This window comes from Manis javanica, chromosome 5 (genome assembly GCF_040802235.1).
Source record: "Manis javanica isolate MJ-LG chromosome 5, MJ_LKY, whole genome shotgun sequence".
In the NCBI taxonomy this organism is placed as follows: Eukaryota; Metazoa; Chordata; class Mammalia; order Pholidota; family Manidae; genus Manis; species Manis javanica.
This window is the reverse complement of record NC_133160.1, coordinates 105,480,007-105,500,150: the sequence shown is the minus strand read 5'-3', so window position 1 is coordinate 105,500,150 and position 20,144 is coordinate 105,480,007.

Below are 20,144 nucleotides of genomic sequence, written 5' to 3'. Positions count from 1 at the left end.
ATGTTGCACATCATGTCAGAAACTTATTCTCAAATGGTTCAGATGAAAAAAAGTCCTTATACTGTAATTTGCAACTCCTCTGTAAGTTTGAGGTGGTTTCAAATAAAAAAACCCATAAAGGTATACCCCTGGGGAAAAACAGAAAACATTCATTTTTATACACACATGCATACATTATATATCATATATAGTATAATATATGTAATGTAAACAATAATATTATGTAAACAGATTCTCAGGTCTTAACTTTCAGAGGTTCTAATTCAGTAATTTTTATATATTTCAGTAATTTGTTATTTTTACAAAACTCCCAGGTGATGCAGATATACACTTTAAGAACCATCTAGAAATTGCTTAATCTATCTCCACTCCTCATATTGCAGAAGAAGAAACCAAACCCTAAAGAAGTGATATCATTTGTTCAAGGTTATACAATTACATAGTGGTAGAGTCAGTATAATGTTGTTGGCAACTAAATCTTGTCAAGTACAGGCATGTATTATTTATGCAGATAAACATAAATAAATAAATGATTACCAATTTAAAGAAAAAAAAAACTGAAGCTCATAATGAGTAAAAAATTGCCAAAGGTCACACTGCTGGTAAGAAACAGAAGTAGAACTTGAATGGAGGTCTATTAGATCCAAAGCTTGAGCTCTTACTGTCACACCATGACATTCCTAATAGATAAGTAGGTGGCCATAAATATTTTTAAACTAATGAGTGTGGAATGGGGCCTCACATTTATGTTCACAGATGACTCTTTTCTGTAAGCTGGCAAGTCGTAGGACAAGGGTGACAATTTGATTTAAACGTTCCAAAAAATTGTTTGATTATTACCATCTATGTTCTTTCTCTTTTGTCCTGGCTCATGTTGTCAAAATGCATGTTTGGGCAGGGCACACCTTCAATACCATCCCTTACGGTTACCCAGGCAACCATGTGGCAGTGCAGCATAAGATGCTAAAGAGTGCTACTTTATCTGTCTTTAATTCTATCAAAGCTGGAGTATTATATCGATTTTTCAAAAAATCTTGACTCAGTTCTTTAGTGAGAAAAATTGGTGGAGAGATAGAAAAGGCAGCAGGAAGGCTACCATAAGGAAACCAGTATGAGACTTTCCACAACTTGAGGGTACAGAACTACAGCTGGAGGATGATGGAAGGCACAAAGTCATAGACAAATTCTTGATATCCCTTTCATCATTCTCTGTAAGAATGGTATCATAGGAAAAGAAATTGTAGTTAAGGATATGAAACTGTGCTTTAAGCTTTAGATATAAAAGGGAAACATGTATTGGTGTGTACCTACTGATAAATTAACATTAAAGTACTAATTAAAATTCATTAAAAGAAAATGTAAACATTATTAAAATCAGAAAGGACAAATTATCTATAATTAAATTCATGCCATAAATTAAGGCCAACTAGTATCATTAAAAAGTAATCATATAAATGTCAAATAAAAAGCATTTCTTAATGTAAAACCTGTACACCAAAAATCATGCTAGAAACACCCTTCAACATTAACTTCAAATTTAATTTCCTAAAACAAAGTGAATGACACATCTTGGCTGTTTTTAATTCTTTGAGCTTTTCCACCGTGTTTTCTACTATTTTATTTGACTACTAGAAGAACAGAAAGAAATGTCATGATTAATAGCATTTCAGTCTCACCAGACTATGTTTCAGCCATTTAACATTAATGGCTAAGTAATGTAATGTACACTATGTAGTGTATATAGAAGTATATAATTTAGTGTATACTAAATAGAAGGAAATGTACAATGTTATACTCAGAAGAAGCTTTGATGGTAAATAAGTCTCATTTAAAGGACACTGTTGACCACCATTAGTGAGGAGATGCAGCAGAAACTTAACTGGCAATTAGGTTGTAGGGTTATGTGCATAACGGAAGATCTGTGGGATTCCTTGTAGCAAACTCTAAAAAAAACATAATTGAGGCTGTATGAAAATGCAGCCAAGCTAGAGATCAATAAGACTAATCAGTCAAAGGTAGCAAGACTATTACATTGAATTTAGTTAAATCTATTGCATCTACATATGATCTAAAATTCCAGCCCTAGATCTGCCTGCTGGACCCACATACACCCTGAAGGATGCAATGCAGTCATTAGCAGATCTTTGGGTTGATCCAAATTCTCCTATATTCTCCTAAAACCCGACTAAAGGATCACACAGCTGGATGTATGTTGATCAATAGAAGGTTATAGAGTAGATAGCTATTAAGGGTTAATATAAGAAAAAGCCAATTAAAGATTGTTCCTGCATTTGTTATTGCTAAAGACATTGCTTATAATATTAATTGATAGTCCATGTACAAAATATCTGTTATTAAAGGACCATTATACAATTCTCTTTAAGGATTAGTAGAGCTTCCAGTCAGATATCAAAAGCTTGTGATCTTAAAACTATGGTAATTCACATAGCAGAATACTATTCAACAAAGGTACAAGCTACTGATAAACATGACAGTGTGAGTTAATCTCCAAAACATTATGCTAAGAAAAAGAAACCAAAAGGAGTCTGTGCATGGAGTACATAGTGTATGATCCTACCTATTAAAGCTCTAGAATGAGCAAATCTACGTTGAAAGAAATCAGAGCATTGAGGAATTGATTGGCAAGGGACAGACAGACCATTTCTGAGGTGTTAATTGTTCTAGCCCTATCTTGACAGGGATGCTGGATTACATGGGTATGTGCATTGTCAAATCTCCTGGAATTCTAATACTGAAGATCTGTGCAGTTGTAGATAAATTATATCTTAATGTAAAAGATCTTTTTTAAATGTTGTATTATCTTATTTTCCTTTTTTGGAAAGGAAAATTTTTCCTTTCACTTCCAGCAAAGTCAAAGGCTGAATTTTAATAGTCAACCACAGATGACAAAGAGCACCATGATGTTAGCATACTCACTACCTCCTATTTTATTTTATAATTTCTAATTTAATAACCTTACAAATTTGTCCTGTTACAATGTACCTCAAAGTCCTTTTCCAAATAGGCAGATTATAAATGCATGCATATACATAATCACACCTGCATAAAACAAAGATGGATAGAACTCTGAAAAGTACATTTAACAATTCAGAAAAAAACCTTTAAAAATCCTAACTCCTTATCACTCTCAGTCTTAATCTTTTTTCAGTTACAGATGTCTATCTGAATAGTGCAAAAGATAAATTCCTCTCCTGATTTTAGTCATTATATCAAAAATGTATTCTCTTTTGAAGACTGCACCACTGCTCAAGTAGAATATTTACTTAAGAATAATACTATTGGAATACAAAGTGTTTGTGGTTACAAAGGCTACTTAAAATCCTTATTTCCAAAAAAGGAAAATAAGATAACACAGCATTTAAAAAATATCTTTTACACTAAAGAATTCTCTGCTTCTTTAACGTTAAAGTTGTCTTAGGATACATGATTAATATAAAATGGAAAAATATGGAATTTTCAAAGTTATTACTGGTTATACTCAACATGTTGATAAAGGGCATGTATTAGGAGATCAGAGATTTTCATTTCTAATAATGTTTGAAATTATTCTGATATATGGGGTGGATGTGGTCTGAGTGGGAGAAGGTTTTGTAATTCTACCTTCAATTCAGATTTGCCTAAAAGCTTTAATCTCAGCATTTACTATTTTCCCAATTGATGTGAAAGCTCTTAGTTGCTGTAGAACCAAAGAATGTTGACAATTGAATCAAAACAATCCTCACTTTGCTCAAGATGAGCAGTATGGACAACAATTAGTAGAAAACAGATTTCACAAACTCCTTCTTTATGAGAAACTGCTGTATAGAAGCTACTATTTCGTTAAGAATGCTATTCAGCCATGAGGAAGAAGGAAATCCTGCCATTTGTGACAACATGAATGGACCTGAAGGGCATTAGGCTAAGTGAGAAAAGTCAGAGAAAGGCAGATAGTATTCATCACTCATATATGGAATCTAAAAAAGCTGAATTTCCAGAACAGAGTAAAATGGTGATTATGAAGGGCTGTGGATAGAGGAAATGGGGCAATGTGATTTAAGGGCACAAACTTGCAACTGGTAAAAAAAATAAGTCCTGGAGATCTAATACACAGCAGAGTGATTGTAGTCAATATTGTTTTATAAACTCCAAAGTTGCTAAGAGACTAGATCTTAACTGTTCTCACAACAAAAAAGAAATATTCATTGTGGAATATTAGCTAATGCTATGGTTTTAATCAAATTTACAATATCATATTCATATGGTATCATAGATCAAATCAGCATGCTGTACACATTAAACTTATACAGTGTTATATGTCAATTACATTTCAATTGTTAAAAAAAAAGAGTAAAAGGAAAACAAGAATGCTTACCAAAGAATGCTCCATTCTTAGATCTTTTCCCATTGTTTTCTGACCATTTTTGTTACCTTGAAAAGAATAGCTTCTGCATCTATTGCATAATCCCCCACAATAGCTCTTAAGAAGAACTATGGCAAATCACATGTCTATCTCCAAACTAAATCTACCTCCACAATTTCTGAAGGAGCAAAAATTGTTTTTAACACAGAAATTAATCATTGAGCTTCTTCAGTTGTGTTTTTGCTCTAGATGCTGACAGAATTGTGTATTTTTCACTATGTTAACTTTTTTGTCAAGGTCAGTACTGCTATTGTAGCATGGAAACTGCTCTTCTGTACTATTTCATAATGAAAATGTGCACATGGGGATCGGCTGAAGTAGTCAAAGTTGATTTCTATTATATGCATTTACATGCTCAGCCTTCTCATAAAAAGAAAAATGTACCAAAATAAAATTTGACACCTATCAGACCAGAAAAATTATAAAAGTTTGACAGCAGACTCTGTTAGTGAAACTGTAAGGAAAATGACACTTCATACATTGATGGAAGAAGGGTTTAAAACTTTGTACAACTTCTATAAAGGGAATATGACAACATCAGCCGAAATTATAACTGCATGTATCCTTTGCATTTACTCAAGAATTTAATGCTTTATATGCATAAAATGGAAGTAAATGCACATGGTTACACATACTTCAGCAAGCCCATCCTACAAATATACATGGCTAGATGATGTGTGAACAAGATTTTTCATGGCAGCATTGTTTATAATAGCAAAAAATTGGAAACAACCAGTGTCCATTTGTAAGGAACTAGTTAATAAACTATGGAATTGTTACCAGCCAGAATGCTGTTTTTTCCCAGGATCGTGTCTCTGAGGTGATGAAGAATGAAGCCAGCAGACAAGAGTGTGGAGCAACCAGCAAAGCTCTTTTAATGAGGAAAAAGACAAAGCTCCTGCTTATCAGGTGGGGCTCCAAGGGAGGATGCCCTCTCTGGTATATAGGGCTTATATTGCCACCTGAGAGGAGGAAGTCCCACCCCCCCACACACACCAAACCTGATAGAGGACACAGAACTAATGACATCACAACTCACTCCTGATTGGCTGAAAGTACAATGCTTAATTTGCACAGGGCACAACCAGTCAGAGCAGCTGAGGTCTAACTAAGTGAACTTTTGAATGGCTGAGTTTTATCTGCATAAGACATAACCAATCAGAGCAGCTGAAGTCTACCTAAGTGGCTGTTGAATTGGGGCTTTTTGAAACTTACAAGGGTCCTGAACTTTATCTGTCTGCATCCCACTATCACCTGCTTCAGAATAAGCACACAATTTACTATGAAATTGTAAGAAAGCACTCTCTAAATGTCAGAAAGGACATATTGGATGAGACATATTGTTAAGTGAAAACAGCATGAAATAGAGCAATTTATTGAGAATTCTACCATTTGTGGAAGGATAGAGATACAATAAGAAAATACATTTGTATTTATTTATATTCAGATGAAGAAACATTGCAAAGTACATAAACAACAAAAATGAGGAAACTTCTAGGAAAGGGGTAGAGTATTGGGGCATAGGATAGAAGGGTACAGAGGGGGTACCCACGAACAGGAATCACAAAATGAACAATTCTCTTGTTATCAGGGAAGGTAGTTAAAAATGAAATTTTTTGTACTGGGTTTCCACACAAAAGAAATATCCCCTTATTTGATGCACACATTTTTTCTCAGGGTCCCTTTGTCTTTCAAATTTGTTTTACATAGTACAAATCTTCCTTAATTTTTGATGGGGTTATTTCCTGATAAACCCATCATAAATTGAAAATATTGTAAGTCAAAATGCACTTTTTACACCTAACATACCAAACATCCCAGCTTTCTTAAACATGTTTAGAATGCTTATATTAGTGTACAGTTGGGCAAAATCATGTAACACAAAGCCTATTTTATAATTAAGTACGGACTATCTCATCTAAGTTACTGAATACTACACTGAAAGTGAAAACCAGAATGGTCTTATGCGCACAGTGTGTTTTAAGTGTATTGGTGGTTTACCCTTGTGACAGATTGGCTGGCAGGGAGTTGTGGCTAGCTACCCCCGCCCAGCATAAAGGGAGAGCAAACTGCCATATATAGAAAGCCCTAGAAAACATCGAAATTCAAAATTCGAAGTGTGGTTTCTCTTGAATGCATATCACTTTTGTGCCATTGTAAAGTCAAAAAATGTTTAAGTCAAACCATCATAAGTTAGGGACCATCTGTATTCATCAAACAAAAGAGTCTGAGTTTTATGCAGGTGAATCCAATGCCTCTTTTGTGTGTGTGACCTTAGGGATTTGTGTCATTCTTTGATGAGTCTTCCTCATTCTGATAATAATAAAAGCAAAATCTGTTTTCTTCTAGTATTTGTTTCATTTTTATATTTAAATATTTTATCTATCTGATTTGATGCAGAGTGTAGGTAAGAATTTAACTTTTCTTTTCCTGGTAGAAATCTCTTTGCCTACTAATTTAAAATGACACCTTCAAATACAAAAAATTCCTGCACGTACTCCTGTCACTAAATACCACACTTTTTAATTACTGTACCTTCAGAATATATTTTCATGTCTATAAAGTTAGTTCCCTCTCATTACTATTATTTTTCTGAGGTTTTCTGAATGCCCTTGTTTTTTACTTTTCCATATGATATGTAGAATCAACTTTTCTTTTCCCAAAGAAATTCCATTGGCATTTTAATTGGAATTACATTTACTTTAACCCTTAAAAGTATGAAAAGCTTTCCATTTTGTCTTCTTTCATCATTTAAATTTTTTCTTCATTTTAAGTTTGCATGTACCTTGTTAAGGTTATTCCCTCATTTTTCTTCTTGCTAATATAGTTCTCAAACTGTTCCTTTTGGTGAATAATTCAACAGCATTGTTTTACACTGGGTTAATTCTGTCTGTGTCATATATTTGATAAACCTACATAGATGCTGACAGACAATTTTGTCAGCCTAAGTAGTATCTGGCTTTTATGTCTTTTTCCATGGATTATGGATGGCATCTCTCATGTGAAATATCTGTTTCTATGATTTAACAGCATCTTGTTTTAAAGAGCCATTTTAACTCTATAACCTATTAATGTATTTAAGCCAATTGACAACTATCATTGTGGCTTCTATTTTTTCTCCAATGTAGGCATCAATAAATTCTTTGAAAATCATTTCCTTCTTTGCATTCATCAAACTGTCTTGGTATATAAGCATAAAATAACACTAAAAATTTTTTAAATTGAGGCTAGCAAGAGATAAACTCTGTGTGCTTGGTACTTTAATTTCAGCACAAATGGAGACAGCGTGCAGGGAAAGGAAAGCAAGACCATGGCAGATCTTATAACTGCCTTCACAGGATGCAGACAGGAAGAACACCTCCATTAGAGGACAGCAATTGAACAGAAGAGTGCTAGATTACCTTCAGATAATCTTTCCCACTCATTAGAAAAAAAAGATTGTGAAACTTTTGCATTTTATATATCTAGTTAGCATACTGAAAAGCACTGAGAAAATGTTATAGTCCTTAATTAGTTGCTTTCAGCAATATCAAAATTAATGTACTTTCATTTTCCTGCTAAGGTCCCTTACTTATATAAAACATCCTCTTTTTTATCTAGTCTTATTACTGCACTTTTCATTTTTCCATATTCTTAATATCTTATGCCACTACATCTCATATTATGCAATTTTTTAACAACATATGCTTACAGAATTCAATAGGATGCAAAGCACATATATAGATATAGGTTGCCCATAGATAGAAAACATAAGCAAGGACTGGGGAGAATTGGTTCAAGAATGTTAGGGAAAAAAACAAGAGTTTTCTGAGAAGGATATCTTTACCTTTTACTTTACAGGTAGAATCAAAGAATATGTAAAGTGCTAAAGCACTTCGGTGATGCTAAGACAGCGATTGTTTTTTAGAGAAAGGACTGATGTAGGTGAGATCTCTACCTTTTTGTTATTTGAGTTATTGTGTCTATGTAACCGAATTTCAAACCTAATGTAGGGTTTTTGTAAAGATTGATTAGATAATAGGATAATTCTACAAGGTGATTAAACCATTCCCCTGAGGGTGGTAGACAGTTTGGGGAGATGTATTATTTCTTTCAGACCCTTACAGCGCCATTTAATCCAGCTGTTCAAACACAAAGCCATCTAAAGTGCTTTCTACCACTCAGAAGGAAATTCTAGATAATATAGATAATGAGCACTAATGACAGATCCAGTGTGACAGGGGATCTAGATGGAGGCAGAGATTGTGAAGGGTCAGAACTGGGCATGCACATGCAGGGAGCAAATTCCGTGATGGGGCTGAGAAGAAGTTTTAGGGGGAGATTCCTTCATAAATAAGGGGTACTTAGAATTACTACTCACATAGACCCCAGATCACCAACTGAAGTATATACTTAGGAATAGGATAAATGGGTATTTGCTTGTTTGCATGGTGATTTGTTTATTGTGCCATCAGAATTCTTGCTCTGAGCTGGCAAATTTCACACTTCATTTTAAAGGCATTACTTAACTTTATTGTTTTATTATTAGGCTCTTATAACTTCTTTGGTCTAAGCAGAATGTGTTTTTTTTAGAGGGTATGACAGTGGAATGTGGGCATCAAATTGAGGTTGTTGGTGGGTATGTGACTGATTCTTATTTGGGTCTACAATTCTTCCAGCCCACCAAACATTAGCACCTACACTGGAATTATCAAGCCCAGATGGTATATTCAGACTCTCCATCAAATCCAATGGATGGAGGTATAAGAGGCATGCATAGTTCCTGCCAAGCCCTACACTAGTTGGAACTGATTTCAGAATGTCCTTTATATACAGAAGTGTTTGTAGGGAGAGAGCCATACAGTTCATAGGACAGTCTGGTCAGGATCCCAGTATGCACTTCTAGTAGGTTATATCTAGTATTAGAGCTCAGACAAGGAAAAATAGACCTAATATCCTATATGAAGAGACTGTTCTATAAAGCTTTGCAGTAGGTTTTCATACCACTAAGCTTAGCCTACTGATTCTAAGATTTACCAAGTTCTGCTAAGTCATGTTTCTCAAACTTAGTAAACTGGAGGGCTTGTTAAAAGTACATATTTCTGAGTCACACCTCTGGAGATAATGATTCATGTATCTGAGATTGAGCCCCAGAATCTGGATTTTTAACAAGCTCACCTAGTTATCTGGATGTAGGTGGACTATAAAACACACATTAAGAAATCTTGTACCGGGCAGTCACTGAATAAAGTCACCCATGGGATATTAGAGGGGAGGAAGGTATTGAGTTAGAAAAGTGATTTTTACAGGACTCTATATTCTGGATTATTGCTAAATCTGAACTTCAGCAGAATGTAATAATGAAAGAGAATGCAGGATAGTTGATCTGCTGACAAAGCATGGAACCCTAGTTTCTAGTCCAGCTTCCCATATTAGTATTTTATCTACCATTAAAATACTGATGGCATGTCAAGGACTAGAGGGCAGGGACACTTTAACTGTTGGGGCAACTTGGAGAGGCCTCCAGAAATGAGAGGCAAACTGAAGACTGCCCAATATGAGGAATGTGTCATCTGAACATTTCTGGAAAGGAAAGACCCCTTGGAATTGGGGCTTGGTTTTGTTTTCCAAAAATCTCTTTACTACAGTGAGATGCAATTTCCAGAGGGCCAGGGTTTGGTTAGCAACTACAGTTGTGCAAAGTGCTAACTCTGTAAGTTAGGTACAGTTAATCTGTCTCTTCAAGCATTAGTATCCTCATCTAAGAAATCGGTATAACAACACCCTGGATTGCAGTGAGGAATGGGCAAAATAGATACAAAGCATTTAGAATGGTGTCTACATATACAAAAGCTCAATTAGAGGTAATTCTTGTAGTTATTGCTTTCATCAGCAATGTGGAGTAGAAGAAAGAATGTGGATTCTATAGTTTGACCTAACTTTGAATCCTATCTCTATCACTTCCTAGCTATATGAACTTGAGCAGTTTACTTCTTTTATCTTTGTCAAAATTAATCTTAGAAATAGAATCATAATGCCCATCTTCAACCATGAGTTTCACAAATTGTGCAGGAAAGCTAAAGTTGAAAAGAATATGTGAATTCATCAGTCAACTTATTATTCATAGGTCAACATTATTATTATTATCCCTGAATTCCCCTGGTTAGCCTTCTATGAAATGACTGGCTAGCCTGATTTACTAGTTAGGCCTCCTGCCAACCCACTCACAAGGTCTGTGCAAGGGAGCTGTGTCAGCTCACTATTAGATGATGATCTTGCAGTCCAAGAGTTTCCTGGGTTGGTGTCCAGAGGTGGTCATCTGAGGTTTTAGATCCTCTCTGGAATGTGAAAAACTGTGTATAATACAGGGGGAAACAATAACTATTTAAAACTGTTCTTGCCTTCTTAGAAGGGGGTCTTGGTTAGAGAAAAATCCAGAGGCAACTGTCATTACTTTGTATTTCTAAGAAGTAGAAAGTCCTATCATTTAGCTGAGCACACATTTCTGATATAAAAAGGCAGTGGAAGAACTGGAAAGAACTGAAACTCTCTACATAATCAAGTGACCAGGATGTGGAATTCTATGGGCAGTTATGAGGTAAGAAATGAGAAGAGAGGAGATGGAAAAGGAGGAGGAATCAAGGGGCAGGAAGCCCAGAGGCCTTTCAAGATAATTGCCTTGAGGTGGGCAAAAGGCAGCCAAAAGATATTTTAGGGACAGGATATCTACTCTTTTATCTTTTATTATTTGTGTTTGCATCTGTATAGCTCAGTCTATAAGGTGTTCACCAAACTTAGGAGAAGAATGGATAAATACAGTGAGAACTTCAACAAAGAGATAGGAAATATAAGAAAGCATCAAACAGAAGTCACAGAGCTGAAAAATACATTAAAGAAACTGAAAAATACATGAGAGGGGTTCAACAACAGACTAGATGAAGCAGAAGAAAGGATCAGTGACCTGGAAGACAGGGCAGCAGAACTTACCCAAACAGAGCAGCAAATACAAAAAAGAATTTTAAAAGCTGAAGGTAGATGAAAATATCAAGCAGAATTACATTCACATGAGAGGGGTCCAGGAAGGAGAAGAGAGAGAAAGGGGCAGAAAACTTATTTGAACAAATGATGGCTGAAAACTTTCCTAACCAGGGGGAAGAAACAGACATCCAGATCCAGGGTACCCAGAAAGTCTCAAAAAAGTTAATCCCAAAGCCACACTAAGGCACATTACAATTAAAATGATAAAAATGAGAGATAAAGAGAGACTCAGAAATATTAGGAGAAAAGCAAGTTGTTACATACAAGGGGATTGCCATAAGACTACCAGGAGATTTCTCAGCAGAAACTTTGCAGGCCAGATGGGAGCGGCATGATATATTCAAAGTGCTTAAAAGAAAAAAACTTCCAGCCAAAAATATTCGACCCAGCAGGGTCATTCAAAATTGAAGGAGGGATGAAGATTTTCAAACCAGAAAAAACTAGATTTTATGACCACTTAACTGGTCTTATAAGAAATGTTATAGGGACTTCCTTAACCTGAAAAGAAAGAACACTAATTAATATCCAGATAATATACAAAAGTAAAAATCTTACCCATAAAGGTAAATATATATATATATATATATATATATACATATATATATATATATATATATATAGCAAAAGTAGTGGATTATTCACTTATTAAGCTAGTATGAAGGTTAAAAAATGAAAGTAGTAAAAATAACTACAAAATTAGTTAAGGGATACACAAAATAAAAAGATGTAAAATGTAACATCAAAAATAAAATGTTAGTGGGGGGATATAGACTCTATAGATTGCATTCAAATGAAACTTGTTATTGACTTAAAATAGATTGTATTTATATGTAGGCTGTTATATGTGAGCTTCATGGTAACTACTATCCAGAGTATACACAAAAATGATAATGAGAAAGGAATCGAAACACAGCACTACAGAAAGTCACAAGAGAAGAAAGGAACAAAGAGGAACTACAAAACAACAGAGAGCAATTAACAAAATGTCAATAAATATATATCTATCAATAATTACTTTAACTATATGGGAAATCCTAGCCAGAACAATTGGGCAGTGAAAAGGAGATAAAAAGGATCCTAATTGCAAAAGAAGTAAAACCCCCACTACTTGTGCATGACATGACTTTATACATAGAAAATCCTAAAGACTACATCTAAAAACTATTAGAAATAGTAAATTCAATAAAGTTGCATGGTACAAAATCAATATACAAAAGTCTATTGCATTTTTATACACTACAATTGGACTACCAGAAAAAGAAATTAAGAAAATAATATCATTTACAATTGCTTCAAAAAGAATAGAATACCTAGGAATAAATTTAACCAAAGAGGTGAAGGACTTGTACACTAAAAACTACAAGACAGGAATGAAAGAAATTCAAGAAGACATAAATAAATGGAAATATATTCTGTGCTCATGGACTGGAAGAATTAATATTGTTAAAATATCTATATTTCCTAAATTTATAGATTCAGTGAAATCTTCATGAAAATTCCAATGACATTTTTCATTGAAATAGAGCAAAAAATCCTAAAGATTGTATGTAACCACAAAACATCCCAAGCAGCCAAAGCAATTTAGAGAAAGAACAAAGACGGAGGCATTGTACTTACTGATTTCAAACCATTAAAAAGCTATAGAAATCAAAACAGCAGAATGACATAAAAACAGACAAATAGAATAATGGAACAGAGTAGAAAGCTCAGAAATAAACCCATTCATATATGGTTATGAATTTGTGGTAAATTAATTTACAACAAAGGAGGCAAGAACATACAATGGGAAAGGACAGTCTCTTCAATAAAGGGTGTTGGGAAAACTGGACAGACACATGCAAAAGAATGATTGGATCACTGTCTTACACCATACACAAAAATTACCTCAAAGTGGATTAAAGGCTTAAATGTAAGACCTGAAACCATAAAACTCCTAGAAGAAAACACAGTCAGTAAGCTCTTTGACGTTAGTCTTGGTGATGATTTTTTGGATGTGACTTCAAAGGTAAGGGCAGCAAAAGCAAAAATAAGCAAATGGGACAACATCAAACTAAAGAGCAAAATGAAGGAAACCATCAACAAAATGAAAAGACAATCTACTGAATGGGAGAAGATATTTACAAATGATGTATCTGATAAAGGGTTCATTTCTAAACTGTATAAAAAACTCAATAACAAAAAGGCATATAGTCTAATTTAAAAAATGGGTTAGAGAATCGGAATGGATATTTTTCCAAAGAAGAAATACAGATGGCCAATGGTCATGTGAAAAGATGCTTGACATCACAAATAATCACAGAAATGAAATCAAAACCATACCGATATATCATCTCATACCTGTTAGAATGGATATTATCAAGAAGACTAAAAATAGCAAGTGTTGGTGAGAATGTCAAAAAAAGGGAAACCTCATGCTTTGTTGGTGGGAATATAAATTGGTGAAGCCAATATGGAAAACAGATGAAAGTCCCTCAAAAAAGTGAAAATAGAAATATCATATGATCAGCAATTCCACTTCTGGATATTTATCTAAAGAAAACAAAAATACTAATTTGAAAAGATATATGCACCCTATGTTCACTGCAGGATTATTTATAATAGCCAAGATATAGAAGCAACACAAGTGTCCATCAGTGGATGACTGGATAAAAAAAGAATTAAATCTTGACATTCATGACAACATGGATGGACCTGGAGGATATTATATTAAATGAAGTAAGTCAGACAGAGAAAGATAAATACCATATGATTTCAATTATACATAGAATCTAAAAAAACAAAAACAAAAAACCCCACAAAACTCATAGAAGCAGAAACAGATTGGTGATTACTAGTGGTGAGGAGCTGGGGGGTGAGCAAAATGGGAGAAGGAGATCAAGAGGTACAAATTTCCAGTTATAAAATAAATAAGTCATGGGGGGATAATGTATAGTATGGTGACTATAGTCAATAATATTGTATTGCATACTTGAAAGTTGCTAAGAGAGGAAATCTTAAAAGTCCCCATCACAAGGGATAGTAAAAGATATTTCATGCAACTAATAGGGAGAAAAAAGCAGGAGTTACAGTACTTGATTCAGACAAAATAGACTTCAAAACAAAGAAAGTCACAATAGACAAAGAAGGACATTACATAATAATAAAGGGGTCAGTCCAATGAGAGGACATAACCATTATAAATATCTATACACCCAACACAGGAGCACCTACATATGTGAAACAAATACTAACAGAATTGAAGGAGGAAATTCAGATGGACTTAACAGACATCTACAGAACACTCCACCCAAAAGCAGCAGGATACACATTATTCTCAAGTGTACATGGGACATTTTCAAGAATAGATCATACACTGGGCCACAAAAAGAGTCTCAGTAAAGTCAAAAAGATTGAAATTGTACAAACCTGCTTCTTAGACCACAAAGGTATGAAACAAGAAATAAATTACTCAAAGAAAACAAAAACCCAGAAACACATGCAGGCTTAACAACATGCTCCTAAATAACCAATAGATTAATGACCAAATACAAACAGAGATCAAGCAATATATGGAGACAAATGACAGCAATAACTCAACACCACAAAATTTGTGGGATGCAGCAAAGGCTGTGCTAAGAGGGAAGATTATTGCAATACAGGCCTACCTCAGGAAAGAAGAACAACTCCAGATGAGCAGTCTAAACTCACAATTAATGAAACTAGAAAAAGAAGAACAAATGAAGCCGAAAGTCAGCAGAAGATGGGACATAAAAAAGATTAGAGCAGAAATAAATGAAATCAAGAAGAATAAAACAATAGAATAAATGAAAGCAGGAGCTGGTTCTTTGAGAAAATAAACAAAATAGATAAACCCCTAGCCAGACTTATCAAGAAAAGAAGAGAGTCTACTCACAAAAACAGAATCAGAAATGAGAAAGGAAAAATCACTATGGACACGACAGAAATACAAAGTTAGAGAATACAATGAAAAATTATATGCTAATAAACTGGATGACCTGGAAGAAATGGACAACTTTCTAGAAAAATACAACCTTCCAAGGCTGACCCAGAAAGAAACAGAAAATCTATACAGACCAATTACTAGCAATGAAATTGAATTGATAATCAAAAATCTACCTAACAACAAAATCCCTGGACCAGATGGCTGCACTGCTGAATTGCATCAAACACTTAGTGAAGACCTAATACCCATCTTTCTTAAAGTTTTCTAGAAAGTAGAAGAGGAGGGAATACTTCCAAACTCATTCTATGAGACCAGCATCACTCTAATACCAAAATCAGGCAAAGACACTGCAAAAAAAGAAAATTACAGACCAATATCCCTGATGAACATAGATGCAAAATACTCAACAACATATGAACAAACTGAATTCAAAAGTATATCAAAAAGATCATATATTATGATCAAGTAGGATTTATTCCAGGGATGCAAGGATGGCAGAACATTCAAAAATCCATCAACATCATCCACAACATTAAAATAAAAAGGACAAAACCCACATGATCATCTCCATAGATGCTGAAAAAGCACTTGACAAAATTCAACATCCATTCATGATAAAAACTCTCAACAAAATGGGTATAGAGGGCAAGTACCTCAACATAATAAAGGCCATATATGACAAACCCACAGCCAACATCATACTTAACAGCAAGAAGCTGAAAGCTTTTCCTTTAAGACCGGGAACAAGACAAGGATGTCCACTCTCCCCACTTTTATTCAACATAGTACTGGAGGTCCTAGCCACAGCAATCAGACAACACAAGGAAATAAAAAGGCATCCAGATTGGTAAAGAAGTTAAACTGTCCCTGTTTGGAGATGACATGATATTGTGCAAAAAACCCTAAAGATTCCACTCCAAAACTACTAAATCTAATATCTGAATTCAGCAAAGTTGCAGGATTCAAAATTAATACACAGATATCTGTTACATTCCTATACACTAACAATGAACTAGCAGAAAGAGAAATCAGGAAGATAGTTTCATTCACAATTGCATTCAATACAATAAAATACCTAGGAATAAACCTAACAAAGGAAGTGAAAAACCTATACTCTGAAAACTACAAGACACTCTTAAGAGAAATTAAAGAAGATACTAATAAATGGAAACACATCCCGTGCTCATGGATAGGAAGAATTAATATTGTCAAAATGGCCATCCTGCCTAAAGCAATCTACAGATTCAATGCAATCCCTATCAAAATACCAAGAGCATTCTTCAACAAAGTAGAGCAAATAGTTCTAAAATTCATGTGGAACCACAAAAGACCCTGAATAGCCAAAGCAATCCTGAGAAGGAAGAATAAAGCTGGGGGGATTACACTCCCCAACTTCGAGCTCTACCACAAAGCAACAGTCATCAAGACAATTTGGTACTGGCACAAAAACAGACCCACAGACCAGTGGAACAGACTAGGGAGTCCAGATATAAACCCAAGCATAAATGGTCAATTAATATACAATAAACAAGTATGGATATACAATGGGAAATGACAGTCTCTTCAACAACTAGTATTGGCAAAACTGAACAGCTACATACAAGAGAATGAAACTGGATTATTGTTTAACCCCATACACAGAAGTAAACTCAAAATGAATCAAAGACCTGAATGTAAGTCATAAAATCATAATACTCTTGGAAGAAAATATAGGCAAAAATCTCTTGAATATAAACATGAGCAACTTTTTCCTGACCACATCTCCTTAGGCAAGGGTAAGAAAAGCAAAAATGAACAAATGGGACAACATCAAGCTAAAAACCTTCTCTACAGCAAAGGACACCATCAGCAGAACAAAAAAGGCATCCTACAGTATGGGAGAATATATTTGTAAATGACATATCCAACAAGGGGTTAACACCCAAAATATATAAAGAGCTCACATGCATTAACACCCAAAAAACAAATTACCCAGTTAAAAAATAGCAGAGGATATGAACAGACACTTCTCCAAAGAATGAATTCGGATGGCCAGCAGGCACATGAAAAGATGCTCCACATCACTAATTATCAGGGAAATGCAAATTAAAACCACAATGAGATATCACCTCACACCAGTTAGATGGCCAGCATCAGAAAGACTAAGAGCAACAAATACTGGCGAGGATGTGGAGAAAGGGGAACCCTCCTACACTGCCGGTTGGAATGTAAACTAGTTCAACCTTCGTGGAAAACAATATGGAGGTTCCTCAAAAAACTAAAAATAGAAATACCATTTCACCCGGGAATCCCACTCCTTGGAATTCACCCAAAGAATAGAACTTCTCAGACTCAAAAAGACATATGCACCCCTATGTTTATGGCAGCATTATTTACAATAGCCAAGATATGGAAGCAACCTAAGTGTCCATCAGTAGATGAATGGATAAAGAAGATGTGGTACATATACACAATGCAATACTATTCAGCTTTAAGAAAGAGAGAAATCCTACCATTTGCAACAACATGGATGGAGCTGGAGGGTTTTTTGATCAGTGAAATAAGCCAAGTGGAGAAAAACAAGTACCAAATGATTTCCCTCATTTGTAGAGTATAACAACGAAGCAAAACTGAAGGAATGAAACAGCAGCAGACTCACAGACTCCAAGATTACCAAAGGGGAGGCATGGGCAAGGGCAGGTGGGGAGGGAGGGAGAAGGGATTGAGGGGTGTTATGATTAGTACACATGGTGTTGGGGGTACTCATGGGGAAGACAGTGTAGTACAGAGAAGAGAAGCAGTGACTCTTTGGCACCTTACTACACTGATGGACAGTGACTGCAGTGGGGTATGGGGGGACTTGATAATATGGGTGATTGTAGTAACCACATTGTTTTTCATGTGAAACCTTCATAAGAGTGTGTATCAATAACACCTTAATAAAAAAAATTATGGAAAAAGTTCCCATCACAATTTAAAAAAAATTTACAGCTTTGTATGATGACAGATGGCAGTTAGACTTACTGTGGTGATCATTTCACAGTGTATGCAAATACCAAATAACTATGCTATATAGCCAAAACTAAAATAATGTTACCTGTCAATTATACTTCAATAAAAATATATGTAACAGGGAAAAGTGAGTGAAGGTTATATAAGAATCCTCTGTACTATCTTTGCAACTTCCTATAAATTTAAAATTATTACAAAATAAAAAAATTTTTTTAAATGACAGGGCTAACTTGGGAAAACATTTTCATAAGGTTTGTTTTAAAAGAATATTTTGTACACATACTAGCTCTGTAGATTATTTTTCTTTCATGCTTACAATAAGCTTGTGTGAGTATATATGTGTTTTAATTTATAGCTAGTAGCCAGATTTTGAGCAAGAAAAACTTCACTTAATTGTAGTTGCTGAATGTAAAACATCTGACAGTATTTGCCTAGAAAACCAAAATGGCCTTGCTTTGTTTGCAGAAGCAAGAGGAAAAGTCCAGGGTATCCATCTGCAAATCAACATCAAAGGCTTTCCAAAAAATGCAGGAAGGGTGACATGTATTTGGAGAAACAGTATGAGATCCTCCTGTTACCAGGGCGCTGTTGGCTGTGGCTTTCTATGTTAACCATGGCCAAGGGCAACTGAGGTTTATGTGTCTTTATTGCTGAGGTAGTGGGTCTTTCGGAGCTGCAGCTCACAGTTCTCTGTCTTTTGCCCACTCACCCACCCTCTAACATCTGTTAATGATGAAGATTCACAGCACAGTTTCTATGAAATGAAATGAAATGAAGCCATTCTAAAAACTTTCATAAAGTCAAAGGTTTGATGGGGGGGAAGTCATTAAGTAAACACATCCTTCTGATTCCTGATGCTGAGCATGCCATCACCTCATATGGTTATTCAGTGCATAAAAAATCTACCCCACAGAATTATGGCCTGGACACTTGACCAAAAAGTCTCTATTTTTTTCTCATTATTAATTGGATCAGGTTTCTTTTCTCATAATGAGACAGCTACAATCTTGTATTTTAGAGTTAAGGGGATAATTTAGATCACCCATGAATTCCAAATTTCTTAGATTCTACTATTATGTATTCTTAGCAAGGAATATATTTTTGCAGGTACTGATAATCCTAAATCATCTAACATTTAGGAAGACAGATGATTCACGCTACCCGAAAGCCCTGAGGCTGTTATAAACTATTAAATTGCTTCTCTCCTTTCCTTCCTTCCTTTCTTTCTTCTCCCCTTCCTCCTTTCTTTTCTCTTTCTCCCTTTTTCCCTCTCTTCTCTCTCTTTGCCTCTTTCCCCATTATTTTTTTCATTCTCTCCCTCCTCCTTCTCCTCTTCTTCCCTCTCTCTTTCTCCACCCACCTCATTCTTTCAGTGTTTTTGTTGAAGTAAAACAATGCAGAAAATTGCATAAATTATAAGTATGATAAATTTGGTGTTTTTACAATGGCCTTGTGTAACCAGCATCCAGATTAAGAAACACAAATATATTAATATCCCAGAAATCTTCTTTGTGTCTCCTTGAAATTCAGCACCTTCCCAAACAAACTCATTGCTATTCTGATCTGTAGCCACAGGCAGTTTTACCTGTTTCTAAACTTCATATAAATGCATTCACATAGTATATGCTCTGTTGTGATTGACTTATTTTACTCCACACTATATGAAATTTATCCATGTTGTTGCGTATAGCAGCATCTTATTCATTTTCACTGATGTGTGATTAGAAAAAAGAACAGATTTAGGAAAACATACCTTCATGCAACCTGGTTTTA